Genomic DNA, 24258 nt, shown 5'->3' with positions numbered 1-24258 from the left:
AATTGGAATTAAATGCCCAAATGTCTCTAGCTAATGTTTGGCATATTATGACTTGTTTGTAGACCTTGGGCAGCCCGAGACGTAGGTTGGATTTATCTTGAGTTCGAGCTAGCGTTGTGTGCGTACGAGGTATGTAAAGCCCAATCCTTTCTTCTTTTGGCATGCCTTAGTTTTAAATAGGCTATGACACGAGCCTCGAGGAAATTCGATTCTCGCAATCCGAGCATGTTTATGACTCTTATCCGTTCCTTGGAATTCGTATGTTGATGTGATGAAACATTGGCTTTTATATCTTTGAAATATTTGATTTCCAACCTTTGCATAAAAAGTTTAGCTTTTAAAGTGTTCCGTAACTACGAACGCCCGTATCTTTCACAGAAAGGCTCGGATTGCCTCGATATGCTCGTAGGAGTTTTTATGACATAAGATGAGTATGTTTTTCATAGGCGGGCCCGACTCGGGTCGACACCCGTCTGTGGGCCCCGCAGCTTTCCGTTATGTACTTCGGATGACTTTTGACAAAATATGGCATAATTAATATTCCGATTTTAAGTATGGTAATTTTACTTATCTTTTGAGTCTATGATAATGATTTTATGCATATGGTTACTCACGACTCCGTTCGTGCATTCTATTATATCTTTCGCCGAGTCCCGGGCCGATTTTGTTATCGTGCGCACTATGATATACTCCGGTGTTATGCTGTGTTTATGGTTCACCGAGCCTCTCGCTCGAGGGCCAGGTTCCGCTTATATTTGGTGTTATGCTGTGTATGGAGTTATGCTGTGTATGATATTTGACGGGGATACGGAGATTTGAAACCTTCTGGTGTTATGCTGTGTTATGGCGCCATCGACGGGCGGGCGACCATATTTTCTGAGCCTTATGCATGACTTGTATTTTTTTGAAAGTAAACATGTGGATATTTTGGAAACGCATTTTTCTTTCTGTACTTCTGTTCGAGTATGATTCAGATTTGTATACTATAGCTTCTACTTTGCATACTCAGTACATATTTCGTACTGACCCCCTTTCTTCGGGGGCTGCGTTTCATGCCCGCAGGTACAGACGCACCGTTTGGTGATCCACCAGTTTAGGACACCCTTTTTTCTGCTGTTTGGAGTGCTCCCCTCATTCCGGAGCTCACATTTTGGTATATATTCGTTCGTTGCATTTGTATATATTTGTTCAGGGGTACGGCGGGGCCCTGTCCCGTCATATGATTCTGTTTGTCTGTTTAGAGGTCTGTGGACATGTTTGTGGGTTATGCCCATTCTGTACAGTTGTGTTTGTATGTTATATGTTCTGGGCGATCCCATTCACCGTGGCAGCCTCGTCGGCTTGCATTTGTATATGTTTTGGGCCGTTGCGCCATTTGATAGCCTTGTCGGCTTCTGATATATATATGGCTGTGTTTGAGATATGTTTGCGACAGTTTGATATAATCTGAGGCAGCGTTTGATATTTGTGTCTGTATAAGCCATCTGTTTGCGACTCGGATTTATGAATGTGTTTGGGTGCCCAATTCGGGCACTAGTCACGGCCTACGGGGTTGGGTCGTGACAATTAATCTCTAATCTCCAATAATATTTCTATACCAAATAAAATTTATAAGCAACTTGTGCATTAAAACAAAATCGGAGGTTAAAAATCTCTACCTCGTATCCCAAAATAGTCTTGTCCTTAACTTGTCGCGATCGGCTTAAAATATCCCGACGTACAAAAATACGGGATATAACATCCTTCCCCCCTTTAGAACATTCGTCCTCGAATGTTAAACTAGTCTCACCAGGTCTTACAGGGACTTCGGGGGAGTCTCTTTTATTGTTATAACATATAGCTTTATTTACCAATCAATATAATCAACGAGGAGTTTAGATTACCTGTAGGCATAGGAAACAAGTGAGGATATTTCTTCTTCATCTCCTCTTCAGCTTCCCAAGTCATCTCCTCCCTGTTATGATTTCGCCACAATACTTTAACGGAAGCCACGTCTTTAGTACGCAACCTTCTCACTTGACGATCCAGTATAGCTACAGGGGTCTCCTCGTAGGACAATTCCTCCGTTACCTGGATATCATCCACGGGGAATACTCTGGAAGGATCACCAATACATTTGCGAAGCATAGACACGTGGAAGACTGGGTGTACTGCTCCCAGATCAGATGGTAGGTCTAATTCATAGGCAACCTTGCCTATCTTACGGACAATCTGATCAGGCCCAATATATCTCGGGCTGAGCTTTCCTTTCTTGCCGAATCTCATTACACCCTTCATAGGTGACATCTTCAAGAATACCCAGTCCACAATCGAAACTCTAAGTGTCGACGTCGATTATACGCATATGACTTACGTGCGACTAAGAATGTTGCTAATAATTTTTCGAATAAGTTTTACCTTATCAATGGCTAAGCATGAATCATATCTGGGCCGATTAGCTTAGTCTCCCTAGCATCAAACCAGCCAATAGGTGACCTGCACTTCCTGCTATACAGAGTTTCATACGGTGCCATCTGGATGCTAGAATGATAGCTATTATTATAGGCAATCTCAATAAGTGGTAGATGATCATCCCAGCTGCCTCTGAAGTCAATGACACATGCCCGCAACATACTCCTAGCGTACGAATAGTAACGTCATATCTCATCCTTCGATCGAGGGTGAAATCTTCTACTAAGACACACGTGTCCCAATCCTTCCGGAATGATCTGAAAACCACTGGGCACCTCTGTCAGATATAATAGATGTAGGAACTCCGTGAAGTCTTACTATCTCCTTAATATATAATTTTGCATAGTCCTCAGCTGAATAAGTAGTCCTGACTGGAAGAAAATGGGCTGATTTTGTCAGCCTATCTACTATAACCCATATGGAATCATACTTTCGTGGAGTGCGAGGTAAACCTGTAATGAAATCCATATTAATTGCTTCCCACTTCCAAGTCGAATTTCCATCTCCGTAATAACCCACCGGCTTCGATGCTCGATCTTAACTCTGTTGGCAATTTGGGCACATCGAGCAACAAACTCTGCTATGTCCCTCTTCATACCATCCACAAAGTCAAACCCCGAGGTCATGATACATTTTTGTTGACCCCAGGATGAGATAGAATAACGGGCATGATGTGCCTCTCCCATAACACTTGCCGCGACCACCGCAACCTCGGGTACACAAATCTAGCATATCGTAGCACTCCATCAGGTGTGACCTCGAATGGATCCTTCTCTTTTTGAAGGGCTGCATCTCTATCTTGTGTACCAGAACAGGGTCCTCGTACTGACGTCGCTTTACCTCTTCCATGATGGAGGATTCAGCAACCCCTCGGACAGAAACCCTAGTATCACCAGAATCAGCCAAACGGACTCCAAGACTAGCTAGCTGATAAATCTCACGGACTATTTCCTTCCTCTCTGGTTGCACATCCGTCAAGCTGCCCATCGATTTACGGCTAAGTGCATCTGCTACAACATTTGCTTTCCCTGGATGGTATAGAATATCAACATCATAGTCCTTCAGCAATTCTAGCCACCTCCTCTGTCGTAAATTCAACTCCTTCTGCTTAAAGATATACTGGAGGCTTTTGTGATCTGTATAAATATCAACATGCACGCCATATAGATAATGCCTCCATATCTTCAAAGCGTGAATCTCCGCTGCTAATTCCAAATCATGAGTAGGATAATTTCTTTCGTGCTTTAAAGGCTTGGGAGGCATAGGCTATAACTACGCCATGCGCATTAATACACAACCTAGCCCAACACCGGAAGCATCACAATAAATGACATAGCCATCGGTCACTCGGAAGAGTGAACCGGAGCCGTAGTCAACTTCTCTTTCAAAGCAACTGGAAGCTTCGTTCACAGGCATCAGTCCACTGAAACTTACAAGCATACGAGTTAGCCTCGTTAAAGGCGGCGAAATCGAAGCAAACTTCTCCACAAATCTCTGCAATATCTGCTAACCCCGTAAAGCTACATACCTCAAGTGGTGTCGTGGGTCTAGCCAAGTCTTTACGGCCTCAATCTTGTGTATCCACCCGAATGCCATCACTCCAATAATATGCCCCGTGAAAAGAGCGAAGTCAATCCCGAAATTCACATTTAGAGAACTAAGCATACAATTTCTGGTGCTGGAGCACACCAAGTACCGTTCTTAGATGATCCGCATGCTCCTGCTCTATCAACTCTGGCTCGTCTCATCTCTGGAGGTAGAAAATGGCTCAGAAAGGCCTACACGAACTCATCCCATACTGCTGGAGGAGCATCCTCGCCCCTAGACAACTTCCAGTACTCATACCAATTAGCAGCTACATCACGCAACCGATACGAAGCCAACTCAATAGACTCAGTCTCGGAAGCTCTAATTATCCTCAATGTACGCTGCATCTGCCGAATAAACTCCTGCGGATCCTCCGCGGGCTTTGACCCGTAGAACTCTGGGGGATTACAAGTCAAGAAATCACGGGCCCTCAAACTATCATGTTTGTCCGCATGGTCACCTCCTAATCCGTGCTGCGATACTCCCTTGCCACTAATCTCGGTCAAAAGCCGAACCGGCATCTCTCATAGCCCTATCCACCGCCCCTCGGCGGACCTCGGCTGGAGGCTCGAATACCGGAACCTACGGAGTTGGCGGTGGAGCCGCCAAACGGGAGGAGGCATTCTCGCCTTATGCTCCCAATTAGTAGTGGCGGTGTGTGAACTCGGTCGGCGGAGCACAACCTCAAAGCATGCCGGGCATGGCCCCTAGTAACTCTGGTCCGGGTCTATCCGCCACCGCTTGCCTTCAGCATTTCGTCAATAAAGCTTTCTTTGGAGGCATCGCTGTAAACATAGTAATCTGTTATGGAGAAATTATCCTGATAATACAGCTCTATCGCACGATCTAGAGTAAGAAGAAAAGAAAACATCTTAAATGTTCGGTAGCTTCCTGTTTATAGATGTGGTGCACAACACACCGATAAACAAGATTCTACTAGACACGGTCTGTAGACACTCTGAGGATGAACCGCTCTGATACCACTTTTGTCACGACCCAACCCCGTAGGCCGTGACTAGTGCCCGAGCTGGACACTCGTATACACCTGTTACTATAATCGTTCACAACTAGCATAATAAAGAACTTATATATATAAAAAGGCAAGACGTCGTCTCAAAACTGTCACATATATATACATACCACAGCAACCTGTCTCCTGAGGAGTTACAACTTTCAACAGACGACGTCGTACATAAGCTGGCAAGGCTATTATAATATAGGGGAACGTCCCAGCCATACACGAGCCAACAAGGCTATCACAACACACGGCTTTCAAAACATATGTATATATATATATATATATATATATATATATATATATATATATATATATATATATATATACAAGGCTGCCACCACACAATATCTCAAGACATATATATATTCAAGCCGACAAGCCGCCTACTATGAATGGGAACGTCCCAAAACATAAGTCATACGAACGGGTAACAGTAACTATATACAAACCCACACATATGTCTACAGACCTCTAAGAGTAACAACAGTATCATATGACGGGACAGGGCCCCGCCGTACCCCTGGATAAACACATATATACAACAAGAGGATCTGTACCAAAAATATAGGCTCCGGAACAAGGGAGCACTCCAAGATAGAAGAATAGATATCCTAGGCTGGCGGATCACCAAAGCGAGCGTACGCCCGCGGGCATGAAACGCAGCCCCCGAAGAAAGGGGTCGCACGAAATATGTTGAGTATGTAAAGCATGAAATATAAACATGATCATAACCGAAATAATATATATAAATATACAATATATACCAAAATGCTTGCTTTCGAACACAAATCATGCATGTCAATATCATATGTCATATCCGGCCCATTATAGGACTCGGTGAACATGGTTGCCACCCCGTCCCTGGCGCCATAACACAGCATACTCTAGAACACAGCATAACTCCATATCACAGCATAACTCCGTATCACAGCATAACTCCGTATCACAGCATAACACCATAACGTATATATATCATGCCCTGCCCTCTAGTGAGGGACTCGGTGATAGTTGTAATAACAGTATGCATGAGCAAAGTAGTGAATAACCATATGCATATAAATCATCTTTTGAGACTCAATAGATAAGTAGACTAACCAACGCTCGAATATTAAAACGATAGTCATGTTAAGTACTCTTTGAACATCATTATGAACTATATCAAAAGAAAGCCTCAGGGATCATAGACATGTATCAAATTAATACGAAACAGTTTATGAAAGTTATGGTCATTAGTTGTTATGAAATCTTTCAAGAATGGGAACTTTTACGCATCGTTTACTATACAATCATATAGAAACTCGAGGGCAGTAGCTCGACTATATTAAGAAGTCTAACATCAAAAAGTGAATAAGAATCGTAAACATGCTCGGAACTTATGAATAGAGTTGTCACACCCCGACCTTACTAGGGTGTGATGGGCACCCGACTCTCCTCAGAGTCGAGCGAACCCTTAAACGTTCGCGTTACAAAAACCTGTCATTTCAAATTTTTTTAAGAAACTTGAAACTTTTCAAAATAGAGATCACTGTCTTGTACAGATTAGGGAAACTTTTCAGTCAATCACAGAACTTTTACCATCTGGCAATATCTGAAAATACACGCCCTTTTAACATCTATAACCGATTCGCGTTCCTCGACACCCAATCCACAGGACACTGTCTGCAAAGTCTCTAGGATATACAATTACCATGACATGAGTACTTGACTCGGCAACACTCCGAACTGAAATGGAGCTCGCCAATCCCGCGGGAACGACTTCTAGCAAAGTCTTCTCTTCATCTGGGTGTACCTGCGTGGCATGAAACGCAGCCCCCCGAAGAAGGAGGGTCAGTACGAAGTATGTACTGAGTATGTAAAGCGATAACAAATAATAACCATAGCTTAATTTAGAAGAGAAGAAACCACTATCAAGCTCATTACCTGCAGCCCTCGCTGGAGGAAACATAAATGTACACATGGGGTCTTAGGATAATCCTTAAGTAAATAATGCGAGAGAACACACGTTCTTTAAGCATACACAATATAAAATACAGAGTACACAAATTCTAGAGTGCATCATCTAAATATAGTATCACAATAGTCCCTTCGGACAGCCGCTTCCGGCGTAGGAATGATGGCCCCTTCGGGCATGCCGCTTCCGACATAATAATAATGAAGGCCCCTTCGGGCATTGCCGCTTCCGGCATAATAATAATGATGGCCCCTGCGGGCATTGCCGCTTCCGGCATAATAATAATGATGGCCCTTTCGGGCATTGCCGCTTCCGGCATAATAATAATGATGGCCCCTTCGGGCATTGCCGCTTCCGGCATAATAATAATGATAATGTAAACGTAAGTAGTAAGTGAAATGAAATAGGAAAATCTCGCACCCCTTTCGGAGTGGTTTTGAAAAAATAGCTCACTCGGACATAATAATAATAAGGCCATAGTGCTCCCGGACGTGGCCGAGGCCATAGCACACTCGGTGATCACCGAGAAATAATACAGCTCGCTCAGACACGGACCGAGGCCATAGCACACTCAGGCATAAGCTGAGGCCACCGCACCCCCTTTGGAGTGGTTTTAGAAAAGTTTAAATAATAAAATCTCACACCCCCTTCGGAGTGGTTTTGAAAAGTCAACTTTATGTTTTCTTTAATACAAAACAAACTTCCTTAAAATCATTTGTAAACCGCAAGCACGTTTCAAGTAAATCTGAGTTAGCATAAAAAAGTTTAACAACCGTATGCACATGCAGAGTGGTGAGAAATTAAATGCTTTTCAAGTATCGTTATGGACATCATTCATTATAAAACATCTACGACCATTTCCAAGCAATTCGAGACCGTTTATGGAAGTTAGGGACATTGTGGGCCCACCTTGGGCCAAGCCGAAGTGGCGTACCAAAATTACGAACATTAGGCCTTGTGAAGTCGTCTACGAAAGTTTCAAGGCAATCTGGTTCCAATTGTGAAAGTTACAGATGTTTAGGCCATTTTTCCAACTACTTAGAGCATATATAATTCAATTCTACTGAATGAAAAAGGGGCAACTTTAGATGCATTCCTAAGAGTAGAGTCATCCTCGGGGTTCGTATTCAAACCTATCACACCTAAGACATGCCAAAAGAAAGAAGGGTAAGGCTTTACATACCTTTCTTGCCTTTTACGATCGCCCAATCTCAAATCCCGTTTCGTCCAAAACCGCAAATGGTCACATTTACCAATTACTATTCATGAGACTTACAATTTTCAACCTTAACCGAATCTGTTCTACAAAAATTTGGGCAGCATCTCCTATACATATAGCATCCCCGAGATTCAACTCGGCTCAAAACAATCAACAACAACCCAACAACAACATCAACAACATCAACAATCACAATAGAACACACAACTAGTCTTCTTCTTAACATAATGCAATAGCTTCCATTCCGACTTCAAATTTTCAAACCAACACCACCATACTCACATTCATTACTAATCAAAATCATTACGATGCCATTCGGAAACATTTCGTATCATTTCTACAATATATGCACAAGATATACAAAATATACAAACTTTCCACCAAAGCCATAATTCATCCAAAACTTCCAACCTTCAACATAAACATCCACAACACATTTTCACCTTCCATTATCATTAACAACAATCATAATTTGCACCTTACAACTTCATTCTCATAATTACATAAACTATAATAAAGTCACATATTTTCCAACAACAACTTAACAATAATTTTTTTCCATGCTAACTAGAACCATTAACCTTCCATTTCCATCATAAAACTCCAACAACACAATTAACATACTAAATAATATTTATTCATCTCCCCTTCACCTATAACACTACACGGCCACAACACCCAAATTTCATACTTTCATTCATTTCCACATATTACAACATATATATACCATCCATAACATGTGAAAAGAGGATTAAAACTTACCTTCTTCAACATTTTCTTGTTCCCATGCCCCTCTAATTCCAAATGAAATTATATTCGTGACTATGCACTGCCCGGACTTCGATTGGTACTTCATTACTTGAAATTTTACTCAAAATCCTCATTTTGTGAGGTATCTTTGCTCCCTTTTTTGTTGCTGAATTTTTCTGGAAAGTTTTGGAACTTTTGGCTGAAAAAAAATGAGATTTTTGTCCCTTAAAACGGACTGCTGAAGTCGGTTTTACTGTAGCTACAGTACTGTAGCTGTACCGCGGGAAAGCTGTTTCTGCGTCGACAGTTCAGTTTGTAACGTCTATAATTCTCTACTCCGATGTCCTATCAATGAACGGTTTGTTGCATTACAAACTAGACTCGACGAACTTCATTTTAGGATTTTGAAACACCTTAAAACTCCACATATACTATGATGAGGTACATGTCAAACTCATGCTCTGAAAACGCGGGGTATAACAAGAGTTACCCCGAAGCTCATATCGTATCATGCTTACATCTAGGACATGCCAAAAGAAAGAAAGGATAGGCTTTACATACATTTAGCGGTTACTCGCAACACAACCCGTATACGCTTCCCAATAGTACTTTAACCTATATTAAGATGTCAAGAACTACGATTAAACTACGAAGAGATTCAAAACGTGTTCTAACGTTAGTAACCCCTTTCTAAATAATTTGACGACATTTCCTTTACATTCAAATTAACCACATACAATCGAACCAACACCAATGATCATACGTTCAAGTGCTAACCCGAGACCATTCAAACAAGACTCAAAAATACTTCGGCAACCCGCACAATATTCAAAACATTTCCAACCAACATACAATACAACCCGCAATCTTCTCAACTCAACAAGAACAACAACAACACATTCCTCTTCCAAATTCATGAACTATACCAACAATCCCACGTTAACAACATCATTCACACAAATGCAAGAAACTATATTAACATCATATTAGCTTCTACAACATCCCACAAACAATTACAACTCTAACTTGAACCATTGAACCTTCATTTTCATCATAGAATCCACAACGACAACAACCAAAAATACTAAGTAAATTTAGTTCATCATTTCTACACAAAACAGCCCCTACACGGATTCAACACCAATACATATGGTTCCATAAATTTCATTCATTTCTACACACTACAACACGCACAAATCATCCATAATACATGACAAGAAAATTTGAACCTTACCTTTAACACTTGATTTCTCAACTTGGTTCCAACTTGTGCGTTCAATTTATACTTGTTCTTCTTGCCCTAGAATCAATTCCACGTTATTACACATCTTCTAAAGAGTTGAATTGCTTGGAGAAAATATTTTTTTGATCAACTTTTCACAAACTCAATCTCGGCCAGCCATGGCCGAGAGTCTCTCTCTCTCTATCTCTTAGGTTTCTAATGTTGTGAAGGTGATGAAATGAATTGCTTTGTCATCAATTTTCCTTATATATCATGCCTATGTGTTGGACACATGTCCCACTCATGGCTTGAGCCAATCAAATTTGGCCAAGCCATGGGTGGGACCCCATACAACCACTTAATGACTAATTAGGATTAATTTAATATTAAAATAATCCCTAATACCCACTTAACAATCCAATCATGGTTAATTAATCCCTAATCTCCAATAATATTTCTATACCAAATGAAATTTATAAGCAACTTGTGCATTAAAATAAAATCGGAGGTTAAAAATCTACCTCGTATCCCAAAATAGTCTTGTCCTTAACTTGTCGCTGGACTTTAAAATATATCGACGTACAAAAATACGGGATATAACATCCTTCCCCCGTTAGAACATTCGTCCTCGAATGTTAAACTAGTCTTACAGTCTTACGGGGACTTCGGGGGAGTCTCTTTTATTGTTATAACATATAGCTTTATTTACCAATCAATATAATCAACGAGGAGTTTAGATTACCTGTAGGCATAGGAAACAAGTGAGGATATTTCTTTTTCATCTCCTCTTGCCTTCCCAAGTCATCTCCTCCTTGTTATGATTTCACCACAATACTTTAACGGAAGCCACGTCTTTAGTACGCAACCTTCTCACTTGACGATCCAGTATAGCTACAGGGGTCTCCTCGTAGGACAATTCCTCCGTTACCTGGATAACATCCACGGGAAATACTTTGGAAGGATCACCAATACATTTGCGAAGCATAGACACGTGGATGACTGGGTGTCTTTGCTCCCAGATCAGATGGTAGGTCTAATTCATAGGAAACCTTGCCTATCTTACAGACAATTTGATAAGGCCCAATATATCTCGGGGCCGAGCTTCCTTTGCCGAATCTCATTACACCCTTCATAGGTGACACCTTCAAGAATACCCAGTCCCCAATCTGAAACTCTAAGTGTCGACGTCGATTATCTGCATATGACTTCTGTCGACTCTGAGTTGCTAATAACTTTTTCCGAATAAGTTTTACCTTATCAATGGCTAGCTGAATCATATCTGGGCCGATTAGCTTAGTCTCCTAGCATCAAACCAGCCCCAATAGGTGACCGCACTTCTGCCCATACGAGAGATTCATACAGTGCCATCTGGATGCTAGAATGATAGCTATTATTATAGGCAAACTCAACAAGTGGTAGATGATCATCCCAGCTGCCTCTGAAGTCAATGACACATGCCCGCAACATATCTCCTAGCATCTGAATAGTACGCTCGGCCTGTCCGTCAGTATGAGGGTGAAATCTTTGTACTAAGACTCACCGTGTCCCCAATCCCTCCACGGAATGATCTCCGGTTAGCTGTAACCGAGCACCCCTCGTCGATATAATAGATGTAGGAACTGCGTGAAGTCTTACTATCTCCTTAATATATAATTTTGCATAGTCCTCAGCTGAATAAGTAGCCCTGATTGGAAGAAAATGGGCTGATTTTGTCAGCCTATCTACTATAACCTATATGGAATCATACTTTCGTGGAGTGCGAGGTAAACCTGTAATGAAATCCATATTAATTGCTTCCCACTTCCTAGTCAGAATTTCCATCTCCTGTAATAACCCACCAGGCTTCTGATGCTCGATCTTAACCTGTTGGAAATTTGGGCACTGAGCAACAAACTCTGCTATGTCCCTCTTCATACCATCCCACCAGTACAAACATCTGAGGTCATGATACATTTTTGTTGACCCCCGATGAATAGAATAACGGGCATGATGTGCCTCTCCCATAAACTCGTTGCCGCGGCCACCGCAACCTCAAGTACACATAATGCGCCGCATATCGTAGCACTCCATCGGAGTGTGACCTCGAATGGGGCCTTCTCTTTTGAAGGGTCGCATCTCTTGTGCACTGCAACGAGTCCTCGTCGACGTCACTTTACCTCTTCCATGATGGAGGATTCAAGAACCCCGGACGTAAAACCTAGTATCACCGAGAATGTTAAACGGACTCAAGAGCTAGCGATAAATCTCGCGGACTATTTCCTTCCTCTCTGGTTGCACATCCGTCAAGCTGCCCATCGATTTACGGCTAAGTGCATCTCCTACAACATTTGCTTTCCCTGGATGGTATAGAATATCAATATCACAGTCCTTCATCAATTTTAGCCACCTCTTCTGTCGTAAATTCAACTCCTTCTGCTTAAAGATATACTGGAGGCTTTTGTGATCTGTATAAATATCAACATGCACGCCATATAGATAATGCCTCCATATCTTCAAAGCGTGAATCACCGCTGCTAATTCCAAATCATGAGTAGGATAATTTCTTTCATGCACTAGGGCCGGGAGGCATAGGCTATAACTCCGCGCCATGCCGCATTAATACACAACCTAGCCCAACACCGGAAGCATCACAATAAATGACATAGCCATCCGGTCCCTCGGGAAGAGCCGGAACCGGAGTCGTAGTCAACTTCTCTTCAAGAATCGGAAGCTTCGTTCACATGCATCGGTCCACCGGAACTTAGCCGCATTCCCCCGAGTTAGCCTCGTTAAAGGCGGCCCGAAATCGAAGCAAACTTCTCCACAAATCTCCGTAATATCCCGCTAACCCCGTAAAGCTACGTACCTCGCAGGTGTCGTAGGTCTAGGCCAAGTCTTTATGGCCCCAATCTTACTGTATCCACCCGAATGCCTTCGAGCTCCAATAATATGCCCCAAGAATGCTACGCGGAAGTCAACCGAATTCACATTTAGAGAACTTAGCATACAATTTCGGTGCCGGAGCACCCCATACCGTTCTCAGATGATCCGCATGCTCCTGCTCTGATCGTGAATAGACCAGAATATCATCGATAAATACAATCACGGACATATCTAGGAACGGCTTGAATACTCGGTTCATCAGATCCATAAACACGACTGGAACATTTGTCAGCCCAAAAGACATCACCCTAAACTCATAGTGCCGTATACGGTCCCGAATGCGATCTTTGGAATATCTACTCTCTAACCCGCACTGTGATAGCCTCGACCCGCAGTCTATCTTCGAGAAACACTTAGCACCGCAATCGGTCAAATAAATCATCAATCCTGGGGAGGGGATATCTATTCTTTATGGTCACCTTGTTCAGCTGCCTATAATCAATACACATCCGCAGCGACCTATCCTTCTTTCTCACGAACAATACTGGTGCTCCCCAAGGCGATGTGCTAGGCCTAATGAAGCCCTTCTCTGATAAATCCCTCAGCTGCTCCTTCAACTCTTTTAGTTCTGCAGGTGCCATTCTGTAAGGGGGAATAGATATAGGTTGAGTATCTGGCAACACATCTATAGTGAACTCTATCTCCCGCTCGGGAGGAAGACCTGGAAGTTCATCTGGAAATACATCTGGGAATTCATTGACTATCGAGACTGACTGAAGAGTCGGTGCCTCTGCTTTCAAGTCATGCACACGAACCAGATGATAAATATAACCCTTTCTAACCATCTTCCTTGCCTTGAGGTATGAAATAAACTTACCCCTCGGCGATCTTTGTATTTCCCAGCCACTCTATAATTGGCTCCCCTGGAAACTGAAATCGAACTATCTTGTTTCTACAATCAACGTTAGCATAACAGGAAGCTAACCAATCCATACCCATAATAACATCAAACTCAGTCATATCTAACTCTATCAAATCTGCCAAGGTATGACGACTATATATATTCACCGAACACCTTTTATATACCTGCTTTGCTATAACAGAATCTCCTACCGGTGTAGCTACCTCAAATGGTTCAATCGATTCGGGTTTTATCCCGATTCTACTAGCAACAAAGGGAGATATATATGATAAGGTGGAGCCTGGATCTATCAATGCATATACGTCTCAAGAGAAAATCGATAATATACCTGTAACCACATTTGTTGACGCCTCCTGATCCTGTCTACTAGCCAAAGCATATATGCGGTTCTCCGCCAGAACTGGAAGCTCTGCCGCGGCCTCTACCACGGCCTACTGGTGCCGGCATACCCTTCCCCATAGGGCGCATAGCTACAGAAGAAGATGAACCAAGAATCGACCCACTAGGGGCCGCACCACTCCGGACTACCCCCAAACGGACACTCCCTCATGATATGGCCTTGACGGCCACAAGAAAACAAGCACCCGTAGCACGATAACACCCCCGTAACGATGTCTCCCCACATCGAGAACACCGAGGCAGGTGGCCTCGACCGACCGGGAACCTCGTTCACCGCGAACTCGAAGCCCCGGGAGCTCGACCCCCCCGCCCCCGAATACCCCGTGCTATCAAATCTCCTACCCCTGAACCGCGGGGGGTGCACTCCGTGCTGGCTGAGAAGGATATCTACTATACTGCCGCCGAGGTCGCTCGCTCGAAACTCACCCGAACAGCCCGTCGATCTAGCCCTTATGCTGGCCTCTATCATAATCTACGTCGACGGACACCCCCTGTGTCGATCCTCTACCCCCTGTGCATAAGCCTGTACCCGAGCAATATCCATACCTGGCTGAGAAGCCATTATCATGCAGCTATCAACAAAGTAATGATCCAGTCCTCTCACATAATGATGCAACCTATCAGCCATATCAGCTACAATAGTGGGTGCATGACTAGCCAACGAATCAAACTCAAGGCTATAGTCTCGAACACTCCTGCCATTCTGCCTCAAATGCAAGAATCTATCAACTCTAGCTCGTCTCATCTCTGGAGGTAGAAAATGGCTCGAAGGCCTCCACGAACTCATACATCGCTCGGAGGAGCATCCTCGCCCCCGGATAACTCCCGGGACTCATACCAATTAGTGACTACATCACGCAACCGATACGAAGCCAACTCGACGGACTCGGTCCTCGGAAGCTCTAATTATCCTCAATGTACGTTGCATCTGCCGAATAAACTCCTGCGGATCCTCCGCGGGCTTTGAACCGTAGAACTCTGGGGGATTAAAAGTCAAGAAATCACGGGCCCTCAAACTATAATGTCTGTCCGCATGGTCACCTCCTAATTCGTGCCTGCGAGCCTGCCCTGCCACTAATCTGGTCAGCAACTGAACTGCATCTCTCATAGCCCTATCCTCCGCCCCTGGCTGAGGAGCTGGAGGCTCGGGTACTGGAACCTCTGGAGCTGGCGGTGGAGCCGCCCCCTGGTCTGCAGCTGCTGCCGCCCTATGCTCCTCTGGTAGTGGCGGTGTAGCAGAGCTCGCTGACTGGAGCACAACCTCAGGCATAAGCTGGGCATGGGCCCTAGTAACTCTCCGGGTCTGGCTGGTCTCTCCAGCTACTGATTTGCCCTTCTGGGCAGCTGTCGCTTTCTTTGGAGGCATCGCTGTAAACATAGTAATCTGTTAGGGAGGAATTATCCTGATAATACAGCTCTATCGCACGATCTAGAGTAAGAAGAAAAGATAACATCCTAAATGTCCTGTAGCTTCCTGTTTATAGATGTGGTGCACAACACACCGATAAACAAGATTCTACTAGACACGGTCTGTAGACACTCCGAGGATGAACCGCTCTGATACCACTTTTGTCACGATCCAACCCCGTAGGCCGTGACTTGTGCCCGAGCTGGACACTCGTATACACCTGTTACTATAATCGTTCACAACTAGCATAATAAAGAACTTATATATATAAAAAGGCAAGACGTCGTCTCAAAACTGTCACATATATATATACATACCACACCAACCTGTCTCCTGAGGAGTTACAACTTTCAACAGATGACATCGTACATAAGCCGGCAAGGTTATTATAATATAGGGGAACGTCCCAGCCATACACGAGCCAACAAGGCTATCATAACACACGGCTTTCAAAACATATATATATATATATATATATATATATATATATATATATATATATATATATATATACGTAAGCCGACAAGGCTGCCACTACACACAATATCTCAAGACATATATATATTCAAGCCGACAAGGCTGCCACTACGAATGGGAACGTCCCAAAACATAAGTCATACAGACAGAACTGAACAGTAACTATATACAAACCCACACATATGTCTACAGACCTCTAAGAGTAACAACGGTATCATATGACGGGACATGGCCCCGCCGTACCCCCCACCGGATAAACACCTATATACAACAAGAGGATCCGTACCAAAAATATAGGCTCCGAACAAGCGGAGCACTCCAAGATAAATAGAATAGATATCCTAGGCTAGCGGATCACCAAAGCGAGCGTCGGCCACTGCGGGCATGAAATGCAGGCCCCGAAGAAAGGGGTCGACGAAATATGTACCGAGTATGTAAAGCATGAAATACAAGAACGGGTGATCATAACCGAAATAAGAATGCGTAGAAAAGAGTACAATAACCAGAATACCAAAATGCTTGCTTTCGAACACAAATCATGCATGTCAATATCATATGTCATATCCGGCCCATTATAGGACTCGGTGAACATGGTCGCCACCCCGTCTCTGGCGCCATAACACAGCATACTCCAGAACACAGCATAACTCCGTATCACAGCATAACTCCGTATCACAGCATAACACCATAACACAGCATAACACCATAACGTATATATATCATACCCGGCCCTCTAGTGAGGGACTCGGTGAAAGATGTAATAACAGTATGCACGAGCAAAGTAGTGAATAACCATATGCATATAAATCATCTTTTGAGACTCAATAGATAAGTAGACTAACCAACGCTCAAATATTAAAACGATAGTCATGTTAAGTACTCTTTGAACATCATTATGAACTATATCAAAAGAAAGCCTCGGATCATAGACATGTATCAAATTAATACGAAACGATTTATGAAAGTTATGGTCATTAGTTGTTATGAAATCTTTCAAGAATGGGAACTTTTACGCATCGTTCTTACATGTACAATCATATAGAAACTCGAGGGCAGTAGCTCGACTATATTAAGAAGTCTAACATCAAGAAGTGAATAAGAATCGTAAACATGCTCGGAACTTATGAATAGAGTTACCCCGAAGCTCATATCGTATCATGCTTACATCTAGGACATGCCAAAAGAAAGAAAGGATAGGCTTTACATACCTTTAGCGCTTACTCGCAACACAACCCGTATACGCTGCCCAATAGTACTTTAACCTATATTAAGATGTCAAGAACTACGACTAAAGTACGAAGAGATTCAAAACGTGTTCTAACGTTAGTAACCCCTTTCTAAATTATTTGATGACATTTCCTTTGCATTCAAATCAACCACATACAATCGAACCAACACCAATGATCATATGTTCAAGTGCCAAACCGAGACCATTCAAACAAGACTCGAAAACACTTCGGACAACCCGCACAATATTCAAAACAGCCCAACCAACATACAATACAACCCGCAATCTTCTCAACTCAACAAGAACAACAACAACACATTCCTCTCTTCCAAATTCATGAATTATACCAAAAATCCCACGTTAACAACATCATTCACACAAATGCAAGAAACTATATTAACATCATATTAGCTTCTACAACAGCCCACAAACAATTACAACTCCAACTTGAACCATTGAACCTTCATTTTCATCATGGAATCCACAACAACAACAACCAAAAACACTAAGTAAATTTAGTTCATCATTCCTACACAAAACAGCCCCTACACGGATTCAACACCAACACATATGGTTCCATAAATTTCATTCATTTCTACACACTACAACACGCACAAATCATCCATAATACATGCCAAAAAGATTTGAACCTTACCTTTAACACTTGGCTTCTCAACTTGGTTCCAACTTGTGCCTTGAATTTATACTTGTTCTTGTTGCCCTAGAATCAATTCCACGTTATTACACATCTTATAAAGAGTTGAATTGCTTGGAGAAAATATTTTTTTGATCAACTTTTCATAAACTCAATCTCGGCTAGCCATGGCCGAGAGTCTCTCTCTCTATCTCTTAGGTTTCTAATGTTGTGAAGGTGATGAAAGGAATTGCTTTGTGATCAATTTTCCTTATATATCATGCCTATGTGTTGGACACATGTCCCACTTTTGGTTTGAGCCAATCAAATTTGGCCAAGCCATGGGTGGGACCCACACGACCACTTAATGACTAATTAGGATTAATTTAATATTAAAATAATCCCTAATCCCCACTTACCAATCAAATCATGGTTAATTAATCCCTAATATCCAATAATATTTCTATACCAAATAAAATTTATAAGCAACTTGTGCATTAAAACAAAATCGGAGGTTAAAAATCTCTACCTCGTATCCCAAAATAGTCTTGTCCTTAACTTGTCGCGATCAGCTTAAAATATCCCGACGTACAAAAATACGGGATATAACACACAACCCGATAAGAAATCTAGGGTGCCTAAGATATGACTCCGGACCCACAAGGGTAAAATCGAAACTTCTTCTCAAACTAGATTTTCTAAGTCTCCATTGATTAATAATCTAAGTTTCATAGTCATCTAGACCCAAACAAGCCACGAATTTCTTTCATCCTTAAAACCCCCAATTTCAAGATAACTCAAGAATTTACCCACTTGCAATTTTAAAGAGTAGAAGCTTTGAGTTGGTTAACTAGCTTAGACTAGAAGCCGAAAAATTCTTTCAACTAATCTATTATATTAATTCAAGAAGAGCCATTCTTCCCATCTAGGATTTTACAAGTCAAGAAATCTCCCAATTTATTAAACCCTAACATCAATTCCTTAATAAGTAGAAGAGGGAATTAAAGAGAGATGGAGTAAACAAGGCTTAGAACTCACCCTTCCCAATGTCACAATGAATTTCCCCTGAAAATGCTCTTCAAATTGGCTTGGAATAAATGTTTGGCGGAAAATGGGGTCAAATCCCAAAATAGGGGACTAAATACTAGGTCTGCCCAGCAATTCTCGCTGGGGCAGTTCTGGGCCTGCTAGGGCGATCACGCACTGGTGAAAATGCATCTGTGGGGGAGGACACAATCAATTCATATTCTTTCGCTGCGGTGGAAAAGATTGCCCTGGGGGGGACTTGCAGGTGCGGTCCATGATGTCTTTGTGAAATTACGGCACAATTGATGCCTTTTAACAAGAAGTTTTACTTTTTTTTAAGCAAGTAAGCGTCATCTTGATGTGTTTTTATTCTGTTTCAGGTAATCAACGAGTTGAAGGACTAAAACATTGAAGTTGCATAATTGGCACAAAATGGCGAGGAATTACGGATCGTATAAATTTATATAGACCGTATTCCTGGTCGTAATTAAGGATAATGGAAGCAGAATGTTGAAGTTGAAGATACTGAGTTACGGATGATTTTTACGGACCGTATTTTTCTATACGGGTCATATTCGAGATCGTATTTAGTGGATGCAACTGAGGCAGAATGTCAAGTTTGAGGTTGATAAAATACAAACAAGTTTTACGGACCGTATATTTATACACGGGCCGCATAATGTGTCCGTAATTTGAAGTGAAGACTTGAAGGATTATTGATCGTATAACTTTATACGGCCCGTATTCCATTATACGGACCGTATTTGATGTAGTCAGGGGAAATTTTTGTCAGTTGTAATTTCATAGGGTTTTATGTCATTATCAGTTGTCAGACTTGTCTTTTGACCTAGAGCATTAAATTGTTCATTGTTTTTGGAGTTCAAGTTTTTAATCATCAATAGTAAGCGATATGAATTCTTTATTATTTTGTTATTCATTCTTCATTATGGTAGCAAATTTCTCTACTAAGGTTGTGAACCCAAAGATTGGTGTTATGTGATTGGAAATTGAGATTGATATATGTATAATGGATTGATAGGGTTTACTTATTATTCATTATTAATTGTTAGTTGATAGTTGCAAACATTAACTTAATCTATAACCCTTAATTTATTTTGGAAAATAAGCTAGGGTTTGGTAAGAACAAGTAACAAGAACTCGGGGCATTAACCCTCATTTAATAGATTCACTTAGGAATAAGAGGAATTTACTTGGCACATATCAACCGTTCTTCATATCAACTCTTTTATATTTGGGAAAATCATAAAGATAAATAGTCCTTAACTATTGGGAAATATTAGGGATTCAATTAGAGCTTAAGTGTACTCTTACAACGATCCGTTAGAAGTATATAAAGATCAACACCATAGCATACAATTTATCTAAAGGGGGACGCAACATTGGTTTCTTTAATCATATTCATTACAATCAAAGAAATTAGCTAATAAACAACAATTTTTCTACAAACTCAATGGAATACCAAAATTACACTGCAAGAAAGTACTATACGACTGTAGTAACCTTTTCATACCATATTCCCTGTGGGATTCGATCCCAAACTATATTTGACATCATCCGCTTTACATTATTTAATAGGTGTAATTTGAGTGTATCAAATTTTGTCGCCGTTGTCGGGGAATACGGTTTTGAAATTACTAAATAGTTTGTGCTTTAATTAAAGTCTTTTTATACTCCATCACACCTTGTTTTCTGTTTACTGTGAACTAGGTGATCATGAACAACAGAGGAGGACGTGAAGCAGGTGGTAATAGGGGTCTGCAAGCGCAAGACCCACCGGTGGATGTGGAGGTTAACAATGTCTTTGCGGATATGCTAGACAAAGGGGAACATGCATCTGCTACTGTTCCACCTTGGGTGAATGATGCAAACTGCAAGATCTACTCTACTATCTGCCAACTGCTCAAACTTGAGGCATATTTTTGGAACTCTACCGATGATGACCCTCACCAATATTTGAAGAATTTCATCGGTGTGTGTGCCCAACATATGCAGAATGTTGTTCCGGATGCTGCTATTAGGCTAAGAGTTTTCAAATACTCTAGTCGGTGAAGCAAGAGCGTGGTTTAAGAAGATGCCCCATAATACTATTCATACGTGGAGAGAGTTGGTTGCTGTTTTTCTCAAGAAGTGGTTTCCACCAAGCAAGAAAGCTGAAATTCGTGACAAGATAGATGATTTCAAATAGATTCCAAGGGAACAACTATTTGAAGCTTGGGAGAGATTCAAGGAATATTTGCAGAAGTCTCCAAATCATGGTTTTCCTGAACATATATTGATTGAGAAGTTCCATAGAGAGCTAGAACCATTGACACAAGTAGTGGCCAACAATGCAGCTGGTGGGTGTTTTATGGACAAGACATACGCCTGAATCACTCAATTGCTTGATAAGCTTACTACTCATAATCAAGCATGGATTCGGGTGGTACTGACAGTGTAGCCTATGGAGCTCCAATGATCCATAACATTATGAAGGAGAATCAAGTGACTCATCAGACTCTAGCTCAGATAGCAACCAATATTTATTTGCTGACCAAGAGACTTAACGAAAATGAAGCAAAGAAAGTTAATATTGTTAAAGATGTTCCGGGAATGCCCAAGGGCATGTACCAAGTTCAAAAGGGGCCTCCTATGCGTATGAAGATGCTAACTATGCTAATAACTCTCAAGTGGGTTACCAAAGGCAAGTACTACAAAGGAGGCTATCGAATCGGACTCGGAATCAATGGAGACCTCGACGAAATAAGGTAATTATTACAATAATTACGGTGGTTCGAACTAGGGCAACTACAACAATAACAATAACTTTGGAAATAGGAGTTCCAATCCCTATATTCCACCAAAAGGTCGATCGAATGAGTAAGGAAGTTCTAAGTTGAAGGGCATGCTTGAGAAGGTGCTAGCCAACAAGAAAAAGCAAATAGAACATTGAAGGGGTTGATCAAATCGTAGGGTCTCACACCTGCTTCCATTCAGAAGCTCAAGTCGCAGATGTAAGATATTTCCAGAGAACAACATCCTTCACAAAAGGGAGGACTTAATAGTGACACTATTTGTCACACCCCGATCTTGATCAGGGTGTGATGGGCACCCGACCCCGTGACCGGAGCCGAGCGAACCCGCTGATCCTTACTACGTAAAATTTTTTTTGAAAACCTTTAAGACAAGTAAACGTAAATAGATGACTGAAATACTCTTTTGTTGCTTTTAAGTCAAATAAAACATGTAACTGTATATAACTCGTGTCATAATACAATCTGACTCCCAACCCACGACTGCTCGCAAAGTCTCTAACCGTAATCGAAATCCCGGCACGTGTGCTATGACTCGGCTACACTCCGGGCCAAATGGAGCTTGCCAACTTCGCCGGAACATCTTCTATCCTGGCTTCTATCCGTCTGGGTGTACCTGCGTGGCATGAACGCAGCCCCCGAAGAAGAGGGGTCAGTACAAGCAATGTACTGAGTATGTAAGACATGAACAGTAACAACATAGTAAAAGCTGTACATATGAGACATATCATGTGTAAAACGGTAACCTGTGCAGAGTAATAACTGTATGGAAACATAGACAGTATCACAGGATAGGGGAGCAACCTGTACATGTGAGTGCCACTCAGGGCGGAGGCCATGCACGCCTAGCTTTTTCTTTTTCTTTTTCTGAACACGGTGTTTCTTGTTTTTGTACATAGAAAACAGATACTTTTCAGAAAACGGTACTTTTTATTTGCAGTACAGACGCCGAATTCATCGGCTCTCCCACCCCCCTCCCCAACAGTGTCCCAAATATATCATAGTATATATATATATATATCACAGAACAGACGCCGCGTACGGCTCTCCCATAAATCCCGCGTCCGGGCATCCCGCGTCCGGGATGATAAGCCAGCTGAATCAGGTGGACACAGTTGCCCTCCCCATTCCCCACACATATACAGTGTATACAAATACATTCATCAATATCAGGTATTATATACATTATGATATAAACAATTAAACAGCATGCATGGGAGCCCAAGGAAAAGCTATAACGCTATCGGAGTGACGTAAGGTCGGTAACCTCCGATTTCATTATGAAATAACCATGGGCGCTTTATCTCACCTTGAAGGAACTAGTAGTAAGGCGAGACAATTAATGGAAAGCAATATCATGAGAAAGTATAACCTAGGATCATAGGGCATCGTTCGTGTACTTAGAATCTTTAAAGGAAAACACTATTCATGAGTAGAACCGAGGATTCAAGAAATAGTTTAACGTTCTCATCTCGGCACTGGAATCATAGTCTTGGAACCTTTATTCATAGAATCATTTTTTTCCATCATAGAGTCATAGTCGTCGTCTTAGTCATTAAGACCTGCAATATTGTAAAACTTAGTTTTTTGGAGAAAAACGAGTATTTTGGAAAACATTTGTAAACTTTTAGGAAGGAAAATCATGTTTTGGAATCGAGGGGTTTGTAAAAACAATTATTATTTAGTAGTCAGAGTAATAACCAAAAACTTTCCTTAACTATAGAATAAAAATAAGCCAAATGGGTCAATAAGAGAGAGTTCGGGAATAGTAGGCCCACCTCGAGTCAAATGAGGCAAGCATATCAAATTTACGTATATTACGGTTCATGGCGTCCCTTGGGAGGGTCTTAGGATAATCGAATCCTATTTGTGTAAGTTCGGATGTTTGAGAAGTTTTTCCAACACTTTATGCAAGTTCTAATTCAATTCTACTGAATGAATAGTAACTAGTTTTCAATCTCGGATTGCTAGAGTTAGGGAAGTCTCCGAGGCGCGAAATCAAGCCTATACGTCTAGGACATGCCAAAGAAAGAAAGTAAGGTCTTACATACCTCTTTCCGCTCCTTCTGCTACTCCAAATCCAAGTTGCAAATTCACCAAAATCTACAAATTGGTCATATTTACCAAACCTTAGTTAGGGCATTCATGAGTTGATTCTTCAAAATAACACTTTGTCGCCGAAATTTCGGCACATTTCTCCGTAAATACACCGTCCCGAGAATATGGCTCGGCCCAATTCAACAACAACAACCCGAGAATGGAACTCGGCCACAATATCAACAACAATGCCAACA

The 24258-nt window shown here is 41.8% G+C and overlaps 1 non-coding gene across 1 annotated transcript; it reads right to left on the bottom strand.

The window, feature by feature from the left end:
* Positions 1–21328: 21328 nt before the first annotated feature.
* On the bottom strand, positions 21329–21434 carry LOC132069072 (small nucleolar RNA R71). Its single transcript, XR_009417640.1, has one exon. It is a non-coding gene; the product is annotated as a small nucleolar RNA R71 (small nucleolar RNA).
* Between the last annotated feature and the right edge of the window lie 2824 nt (positions 21435–24258).

Source organism: Lycium ferocissimum, chromosome 8, assembly GCF_029784015.1.
Source record: "Lycium ferocissimum isolate CSIRO_LF1 chromosome 8, AGI_CSIRO_Lferr_CH_V1, whole genome shotgun sequence".
Taxonomy (NCBI): domain Eukaryota; kingdom Viridiplantae; phylum Streptophyta; class Magnoliopsida; order Solanales; family Solanaceae; genus Lycium; species Lycium ferocissimum.
This window is presented reverse-complemented; position numbering and strand designations above follow the sequence as displayed.